Here is a 9443-nt window from a genome sequence, read left to right on the forward strand (position 1 = left end):
ATGTGAGTTAGAGAGATCCATCCTTTTCATGCAGAATAAACCTGATCCTGCAAACTAGCCTAATTGTGGTCACTCAGATGAATAAATCTTGCAGCTTTCATTTCTGAAAGTATGAGCCAGTGTGGATACCGCAGCCCCAATCCTGCCATCTCATCTGCATAAAAGTGAATTAGAAACTAGGACAAGGTGACTTTAGGTCAAAGTCTTGTAGTTATCCATACAACACATAGGAGGATCCAGTAGCTGGAAGCAGCTTTGTCCTTCACTGCTGGTGCTTCTCAGCTGGGACTTCTGTCCTTGGGCATTTTGGGATGGGCATCCTAATACTGGACTGGGATCATCTGCTCATTTGTCACAGGCCACCATTGCATTATTCCAGCTGGAGAAATGTAGAGATGAAAGTCCTCTTTATCCCATTAGAATGGCTGCCTTGTGTCACCCTAGATAGTCACTGGCTGCATTGCTGTGGCAGCCAAGTGACTTAGGATAAAGTGCACACTGGCTCTGGGGAGCACACAGCTTTTAATTTCGTCTTTTATTTCAGTTTCTGTCTCAGTGTCATGCTACTATTACATATTAAGAACCCATAGGTCTTTTCTGGTGAAAATATGAAAAAATTGAGCATTTTGTATCTATTCATGAACGGTTTCAAAGTATTTCCTCAAATCATTAACTGAGTAATGTGTTTTTCAAAATGCCATGGAATTAGTCAACTAAATAAGGGCTTTGTCTTGCAACATGTCCCGAGTCAGTATGATGATCCCTGATTATTTCTTAGTTAACATTTTATGATGCTTCAAGTTACTTTCAAAATATCCCCTCCCCATTCTGATAATAATTTTTCCAACAATTTTTTGGTGTGTAAAAATATTTTTCTTTTTCATTTCAGGTCATGAGCTAACTGATTAAATATAATTCATCTAGTAATATTTCAGTATTAACAGCAGCAGTGCTCTTCACACAGGATGTCCCAGACTCTTTGTTTCCAGGTGTGCCCAGTTCATGATAATATTTTATTATTCAGAAGTAGGATGGTATAGGACGAAGATGACTAAAGAGTCCTAGAGCTGAGGAGAATTAAATAAGTGTACTAAGCTGAAGCACTTCAACTTTTCAGTTGGAAAAATTATAGTGGAGAAAGTCTCATAAACTCAGTGATTCGATCTGAGGCTTAAAGTCTAATGTCAAGGAATTCATGTGAGGCTGTGTGAAGTGGGAAGAGGCTGCTGACTGTCATATTAATAGCACCATGATTACCACTCATCTTGGAGCCTGACGAGGTTCCGTGTGGTATTAGGAAGCAGGAGAAGGGTGAAGAGGTAAATTGGAGACCAGGAGCTGCGCAGGTGACAGGTTAATAGGTGAGCTGTTTTGGTTAGTTATGTGTAGTGAATGGCACTGAGGATTTTATAAACTGTAGTAGTGTTTCCAGTGGTGGTTTTGAGGTCATATGACATATGTGGGCAGTACTTAGCCCCCAAGCTGACAATAGGCCATGTTGTGCTCTGCTGTCTCACTACAAACCTTCCCTTTCAGCAGGCTCTCAGGCTGGCATATCCAAGGACTGGGTCATTAGAGAGGAAGGTGTCCTGGATGTCCTGAAGAATTCTGAAGTCAGGAGTGCAGTTTAACGTGTTTTCCAATCCTCCTTAAGTTTTTCCTGACCATTTGAGTCACAGTACTTGACATTTCATGTCTCTGTCCTTACTTTCTTTTTCTTTTGGAACACAGTTTTGAAAAGCCTTCTTGTCCATCCTGCTGCTTGTTAATCTTTCTCATATAAATTTTTAAGAAAAAAATTACAGGGCAGACCAATGTTTGCCAGCTCAGGAAGACCAAAACAATTCAGAACAGTTTCAACAATAAAGAATATAACTGAATCTATGTACAAAGTGTTCTTTGTGTGTGCAGTCACAAACCCTCTGAATATTTCCATATCACAATACAAACCTAAACATTTCCGTATCAAATGCAAACCCCCTTTTGACTGTAAGGTTGGACTTTCCCCCCCTGTGAATTGATGTACAGCTTGGACTAAGATTGCAAGAGGAAGGGCACTGCATCCTAAGAGTCAACGCTTGATGGTCATCCACTCTGATCCAATACTTGTGGGATAATTGGATATTAAGTCATCCCTAGGACAAACTAGTGTTTGGATTTGAATTCTGGGAATGGAGAGGAGACCAAGGTGTCTAAACAACAGATGTGGTTGAAGGATGAAGAAGAAAAGGTCTCAACAATGTTCTTTTTTATGAAAGAGGATGTGGAAGAGTAAAAGAAATCTGTCCATATACATGGACATTTTCTGCTTCTCTGGAACATGGAGAAACTATGGGCTAAACTAATTTTGGCTTTACAACCCAAGTGCTTCAAGGGAGCTGAGGACAATGTAAGGCTTTTAGAACTTTTCTGCTATATTAAGAGTAATAGTGCTTAGAAATTTTAGTCTGGATGTGTGTTTGCATCACTACCACCTCTGCCTAAGAGATGAAATGTAAACCTGGTGTAAAAGCTGGTAGGCTGGTGTCCTCAGAAAGGGCATGTTTGAGCTTTGGGTCATCCCAAAGTCAATGTCAATAATGCCAGCCCAAGCACAGCAGTCAGCAGTCCCAGTTCTGATGGATGCTGCAGGCACAAATTGAAGCAAGCTCAGCTCAGGGTCCAGCAGCTCAGTGAGCCCCCTGCTAGGGAGAGTTCCAAGAGGGTCATGCTGCTAATCATTCCTCCATTTTTGTATCAGTTTGCTTCAGTCACAGCAGCTGAAGGCAGATGTAAGAGTGCAGTGATGCAATCGCTGGAGCTACTGATGGAAAACAAAAGCAGCATCAGCTGCAGGAACAAAAGCATTTGACACCATTAGGCAGCTCCTTGAGGCTGTGAGGTAAAGCCCAGGCAGCAGCCATGCTCCTCTAAGTCCTGACTGAGCCTGATGTGGGGATGTTGTGCTGTGCTCCCCGGCCCAGCCTCTCCCGTTTCCAGCTTGCCACAGGGACCTGCTCTCCATGTCTGGATTCTGCCTTGATCCTCTTCTTTTTCTCCTGCCACACATTAGTGAATGCACTTGCAGTAAAATCAATGGTAGTTTGAAAACTAAAAGTAATGTGTGCTTTGGTATGCTACTAATCCACTTATTTGGATCCTCTTACTGCTCCTCTGGGCTGCCCTGATCCTCTCTATCAGCCCACCCAGCTGCTCTGATCTGCTCTCTAAACTTCTGCTGTGGCTATATTAGCATCCCTGTCAACTCACAGGGCTGCTGCCTCGACACCATCAATCCCCTCTCCCAATAAGAGTTTCTCTACTAATAATCCCTGTAGCTCAGAATACTGATGCAAACTAAAATAAATTCATGAAAAGTTGCTGCATCTCCTACTAAGATGCTCTATTTTCTTAAATATTTTCCAACAGTACTTATATTTCAGGCTGGTGAAATAGCTTCAGACACATTCGTAACCACCTGCCTGCTTTTCAGTTCTAAAAAATAAAATTTCATTGCAAGGTACAATGGAGTTCAAAATCTCACACATGCACTTTTTAAAGAGCGATTATGTGAATTTTAAATCTCTGTCAGGCTGGAGACTGACAACATCTGAAAAAGGTGCTTTTATTCAGTAGTAAGATACATACAGCAGCATTTTCATTAATGTGACCCCCCCTGGATTTACCTTCAGAAATGTGTAGATACTGAAGACTCCATCACCCATTCAATCCCTGACCTCTCTGCTGAGGCAGCCAGTGCACCTGCATGGGCATTTTCTGTGAGATGGACACATCCTGCAGGGATCAAACTGACAATACAGAACTATAATCATTTAGTAATGACTTTGAGAGATTTCTTGCCTGTGTTGAATAGAAGCTAATGAACTCTGAAGTACAATACTTTATGCTCAACCATTTATCTTCTATACGCATTAAAGTGGAAGAAAAATAGATGTTTTTATGTGCTTTTATGCCATCCTACAAGATCTATTTGGTGTTTGGGTGGTGTCTGTTAATACAGCTAAAATGTCTCAACCCCAAGGGATGTTAAGTGTAGATACTGCTTTGGGGAAGGTTGAAGAAAGAGACAATTGTATGGATCTAAAATGCAGTGCATGCAGTTTGACAACACAGTCTGCATTTGCAGGGCTTAGTCCTAGAACTGCACCTTTCCTGGAAAGACTTTGTTGTTTGGGTATGTGTAGTGAAGACTGATGCTGGGAGTAAGGATGTTCAATGCTTCACATCATTTGCCCTGCACTGCTGGAGTGCTAGAAGAAAGAACAGCTACAAAAATACCAACAACAGCAAAAAACCAACACCAAAGCAACAGAAAAAGGCAGCATGACCATTTTCCTCCAAGATGTTTTGGATTCTTTAACAGCCATAAATGGCCACTGCTGTCAAAAAAGCGCAGTCTCCCTAGTGACATCTTGGGACCTATTCATTAGGGACTCTGATGACACAGTGCCATTAGCTGAGCTACGAATACTGTTCCTGAAACAATGGAATTTTCATCAGATATCTCACATATCATCCAGTTTGGCAAGAATTAGCTGTTCTTAAATGCAAAGCTTTTTAGAAGCAGCAATGAGTTTTTTACACCATGTCAGTTTTACAGATAATAAAGCTGCTGGGATAAGTATGACTCATGCATCCTATAAACAACTAAACAATGCTCATAAATATTCCCTTGTCAAAATCAGAGAATAATTAGCAGCCAAACAGTTATTTCAAGTGTGTTTCTAAAAGACACACTAGCCTTACTAACCAGTAACATCCATATGGATGTCACTACTTTCCTAACTATTTTAACTGTGCATTCCAGAGGTGTATCCTGACAGACAGGAGTTGCAGGGGTTGACTTACCATGAGAACTAATCAAGTGATACTTTAAAAAGCAAAACAAACCAAATTCAAATGCTGCCTTCATGATACACAGATACTATACACTTGGGAAAACTTAATGCTTGTTAGAAATGTGGGAACCTTTTTTCTGCCATTTCCTCCCCAGTGAGGTTTCCTTGTCTTTGCAGTGGGATTTGGACACCTGTGGTGGAGCACTACCTCCAATTTCTTCCTCAGCTTTCCCTCTAGCTGAGTGTTTCTCTGACTGTGACCTCCTGGAGATTGTGTGCTGTTTGGAAAGGTGAATAAGAAAGTGAAAGCCCAGAGTGGCTTAAATTGACTAAATGGAGGGGATGGGCCCACCCCCAGTGGCAGGGTTGTAGGGAAGTGCAGTTTGCAATCCTTAGCAGCAATACTAATGTGTCTGATAGAACACCTGGAGGTGCCTGTAGATGTGACAAGCTGGAGGAACCTGTAAGCAAAGTAGATGTGGGAACAGAGAGTGTGGAGTTGGGTGGATTAATCCCTCCCCAAAAGTTAAGGATTACTTTAATAAAAAAAGAAAAGACAGACTGAGTGTAGAGCTCCCTTTGCCAGAAGTGGACATACTTAGTCATGGTGTAAAGGCAATTTTATCCAGTGTCTTTTTTGGTATAGTGTATTGAAGATGAATAAAAGGAACCATGTACTTAAACTGAAAAGGGTTTCCAAGAATAGTCTGTGCCCTTGCTACTTGAAATGAGTTCTGCAATCTTGGTCAGCTGCAAGGCATCAGTTCTGCCTCCTGTGTGCGAGTGAAAGAATATGCTGGCTGAACTGGGGGTTTCCCCTGTTCTAATATCAAATAGATAAGTGAAACTAGATGCCCATAAAGATATGACCCGAAAACAACTAAATGTAAACTGAATACAACCACTGAGAGCAGTCAAAATTATTCTGATCCCTTTTACCACTTAGGCAAATAGATGACATCTGGGTTATTTGAGTGAAACTGGGTTATTTGAGCTGTCTTCAATAATCTGTCTGTGGGTTGACAGTTGGCTTGCAGCAGATAAAGCTGAGCAATCACTTAACCAGCAAGAAATTGGAATGAAACACCTCATATATGTTTTAAGCTTCTATTTCTATTGCTTACAAGGCTCTTACGAATATTCCAAGATTTTTAATAACTTCTAGATATCCCTTTCCAGTCTTGATTTCATATTTAATGTTATGAAGGAAATTACTTCAAAGTAGCTTTGTGATTAACTCTGTGGGGTTGTTCCAGAGGTCTGCAGAAACCTGGATCTAGGGAAAACGTGGGTAACACTATTGCTTCCAGACCCAAGCTTAGTTGCTGGGAGCTCTCAAGACTCTGCAAATGGTTTTGGGAGAGCTTAAAGGCCTGACTACGGCCCTGACAGCAAATATCATATTTATTAATGACATGAGAGACAGAAATACACATCCATAGTGGTACCAAACCAGCAGGACTGCCCTGAAAAGCAAAACAGGAGCAGTAGAAAACAAATAGTCAAGCTTTGGATTTATAGCAATGATCTAATTGACTCTAATGAGTAGAGTAATGCCATGTATGATAAACTGATAATTTGAAATACAGCTGGAAAAGCACACATTTCACTGTGTTAAAAATATCTTATACAGTGATGTCATCTAAGGATGACATGCATGGATGAGGGACTGGCACGGGGAAGGAATTGTCTGCTTTCACAACACAGTTAAACAGTTTCCACACTCTCAGGGCTCCTCAGAACTGTGGTGACTTGGAGCAGTCCTTTTGCAGTGTGGAGGAACAGTTTCCACTACGTGATCCAAGGACAAGAGATCACACTCTGAGCTTTCATGAGCACCATGAGTTTGTCCAGCAAGTGGAGCTCCAGATATGCACCCTAGAGCCAAGGAGAACGTGTGAATGGAGACAGTCAGAGGATGAGAGATCCATGACGATCCATGATGATCTCAAGCTGCGATCATAACGAATTGCCAGCACAGATACTGCCTCAGGAAGATGTTCTGAGAAACAGAGGAGCTTTGAACTGTGTCCAGTCAGGACCTGACCCAGCCATCTCAACAATCCATGTCCCTCAGAAAATGCTGCCCTGACCTCAAGGCAAAGAGGAGTCAAACAGATTTGGCATCCTGGAGATCAGACAGGAAGCAAGAGTGGATCTCTTCATGAGGTGTCAGTGAAAGAAAAAAGATATCACCTCTTCTTATAGATTAGAAGGTTTTGTAATCCCTTCAAAAAGAGAAATCTCAAATGGATGGATGGCACCAAAGATTTTTTTCTCTCCTTCCTTTTTTGGGGAGATATTGGTGAATGTCCTCAAAAAACAAGAACCAACATATCTACATATTTGCATGCATACAGTAATTCTTCTGGGAGATGTAGTACTCCGTAGACTGCCACTTCTTGTCCATAGGACAAGACAATGTCTTACAGAGGGGATTTACATTACAGGATGCTTTGATTTGGAGGCAAGAGAGCACAGAACCAGAAGTACTGGAAAAAGAGCAATTGTGGAAAGTTAAGTCATTGGTAGTGAACTTTTAGGCAACTTTTAGAGGTACAGCATTACTTTCCAACCTTGCCAAAGTTGTTTCACCAACATAAACTAATCAGCTGCTTCCTTGTCCCTTTTACCCCTCCCTGACACCTTATTTATTTATTTAAAAAAAAAAACAAACCCAAAACCTGGGGGATCTTCGGTCTCAGAGTGACCTGACAGTAACTGCATCTTTCTCACAAATACTGTGTGTGAGTTTGCTTTCCTCCTTCCTTTTGTACTGTCTCTAACTGAGATATAATGTCTATCATGGTTTAATCCCAGATTGTGCATAGGCTGTCTCTCACTCTTCCCCAGCCACGGAGGGATGTGGGAGAGAATCAGAAGAGTGAAAGTGAGAAGACTTCTGGATTGAAAGAAAGTTCAATGGGACAGCAAAGGAAGAAAATAATAACAACAACAACAACATAATATTCAAAACAAGTGATGCACAATGCAGTTGCTCACCACCTGCTGAGCGATGCCCAGCTAGTTCCTGAGCAGCAGCCCCCAGCCAACTTTCCCCCCAGTTTATATACTGAGTGTGATGCCATACAGTATGGAATATCCTTCTGGTCAGCTGGGGTCAGCTGTCCTGGCTGCTTTGTGTCCCCCAGTGTCATTGCTGGCAGGATATGAGAAGCTGAAAAGTCCTTGACTCAGTATAAACTCTGGTTAGCAAAAAACTAAAGCTTCAGTGTGTTATCAGTTATTCTCATACCTGATCCAAACCACAGAACTGCACTAGGTACTAGGAAGAAAATTACCTGTATCCCTGCCAAAACCAGGCCAGTGTCAGACTGGAGCAGGAAATGAAGCAAGGTCTAAGGTTGTGTGTACTCTAGAGTAAAATTGAGAGGACAGCTGGCACTCTGATACAAGCATCTGGATTTGTTTACCATAAAGTCCACTACAGAGTATTCCTACAGCCTCCCCACTCGTGTCCCTACCCAAATGTGGGCACATTCCCCCAGGACTCACACAGAGACATTCTTGGATGCTATCACCATCAAATGTGATATAATTTCCTTTTAGAGAGCTAGGAGAAGCGTAGGAGGGCTGTTCCTGTTTCCTCATTGCAAAGCAATTGCATTCAAGCCTGAGGTAAAGCAGTGCATGACTTCTAAATCCAAAACCCTCCAGCCTGGGGTTAAACAACCCCTGTAAAACCACTGTACCATTTTCTACAAGGAAGAGTCTTGACACATGGCTCAGGTTATCCAAAGTGGGTGAAAAGCCAGTTGTGGTTACGACTCTCCAAAACAGCTACTGAAACAACGGAGCTTACAATGGGAAAAGACAAGGAAGAAATCTGTGAGGACCTAAAGGTGAAAAAATGTCTGAGAGTTCTTACTCATTCTTCAAAGCATTTTCTGGACCCTCTGGGCTTTACAAGCCACAAGCTGGAAATAGCTGGAGAAAATCAGGTAAATAAGGAAAACGAGATTTCTTGATGATAGTACCTGTGTCACAAATGCTGAGTGGCTGATGACAAAAGCATTTAGCTCTGGGATGTGCACACTGAGGAGCTCAGTCCCTACCAGCTGCCTCAGGACTCAAGGCCTGAAGGAAGCAGATACCAGATATCACAGGCATCCCACCTTCCTACATGGCATTTGCACCCTGTGTGGCTGGGCAGTAACCAGCCTCATTAAATCATTTAGCTTGGAAAAGCCCTCTAAAAGCATCAAATCTAACCATTAACCCTGCTAAGTCCACCAAGAACCACATCTCCATGTCTCACATCTACACATCTTTTCAAGATCTCCCGGGATGGTGACTCCACCACTTCCCTGGACAGCCTGTCCCAGTGCTTGACAGCCCTTTTGGGGAAGAATTTTTTCCTGAGGCCATGATTTATCTGATATTAGCTGTCATCTGCAACCAAGGCCCATCGCATGAGGCACTGTACAAACACAGTCAGAGAGACTTTTCCCCAAAGATTTTTCAAGCTAAACAGAGAAGACAGCTGAATAAATTGCACGCAGACTCTCTTTAAAGAACCTGTCAAGCACCCTTTTGTAAAACCAGCTGTACTAAAACAGGGAAAGACCCCTGTAAAAATCACAT

The 9443-nt window shown here is 42.1% G+C and overlaps 1 long non-coding RNA gene across 2 annotated transcripts; it reads right to left on the bottom strand.

Annotated features, from left to right (window-relative positions):
* Nucleotides 1–2523: 2523 nt before the first annotated feature.
* Nucleotides 2524–6677, bottom strand: LOC137473662 (uncharacterized). 2 transcript variants are annotated; one of them, XR_010998917.1, is made up of 3 exons: nt 5047–6677; nt 3666–3788; nt 2524–2800 (listed from the first exon to the last, which is right to left on the bottom strand). It is a non-coding gene; the product is annotated as an uncharacterized lncRNA (long non-coding RNA). The 2 variants fall into 2 exon arrangements; XR_010998918.1 differs by lacking the exon at nt 2524–2800 and adding an exon at nt 2978–3038.
* Between the last annotated feature and the right edge of the window lie 2766 nt (nt 6678–9443).

This window comes from Anomalospiza imberbis, chromosome 5 (genome assembly GCF_031753505.1).
Source record: "Anomalospiza imberbis isolate Cuckoo-Finch-1a 21T00152 chromosome 5, ASM3175350v1, whole genome shotgun sequence".
Classification (NCBI taxonomy): Eukaryota; Metazoa; Chordata; class Aves; order Passeriformes; family Viduidae; genus Anomalospiza; species Anomalospiza imberbis.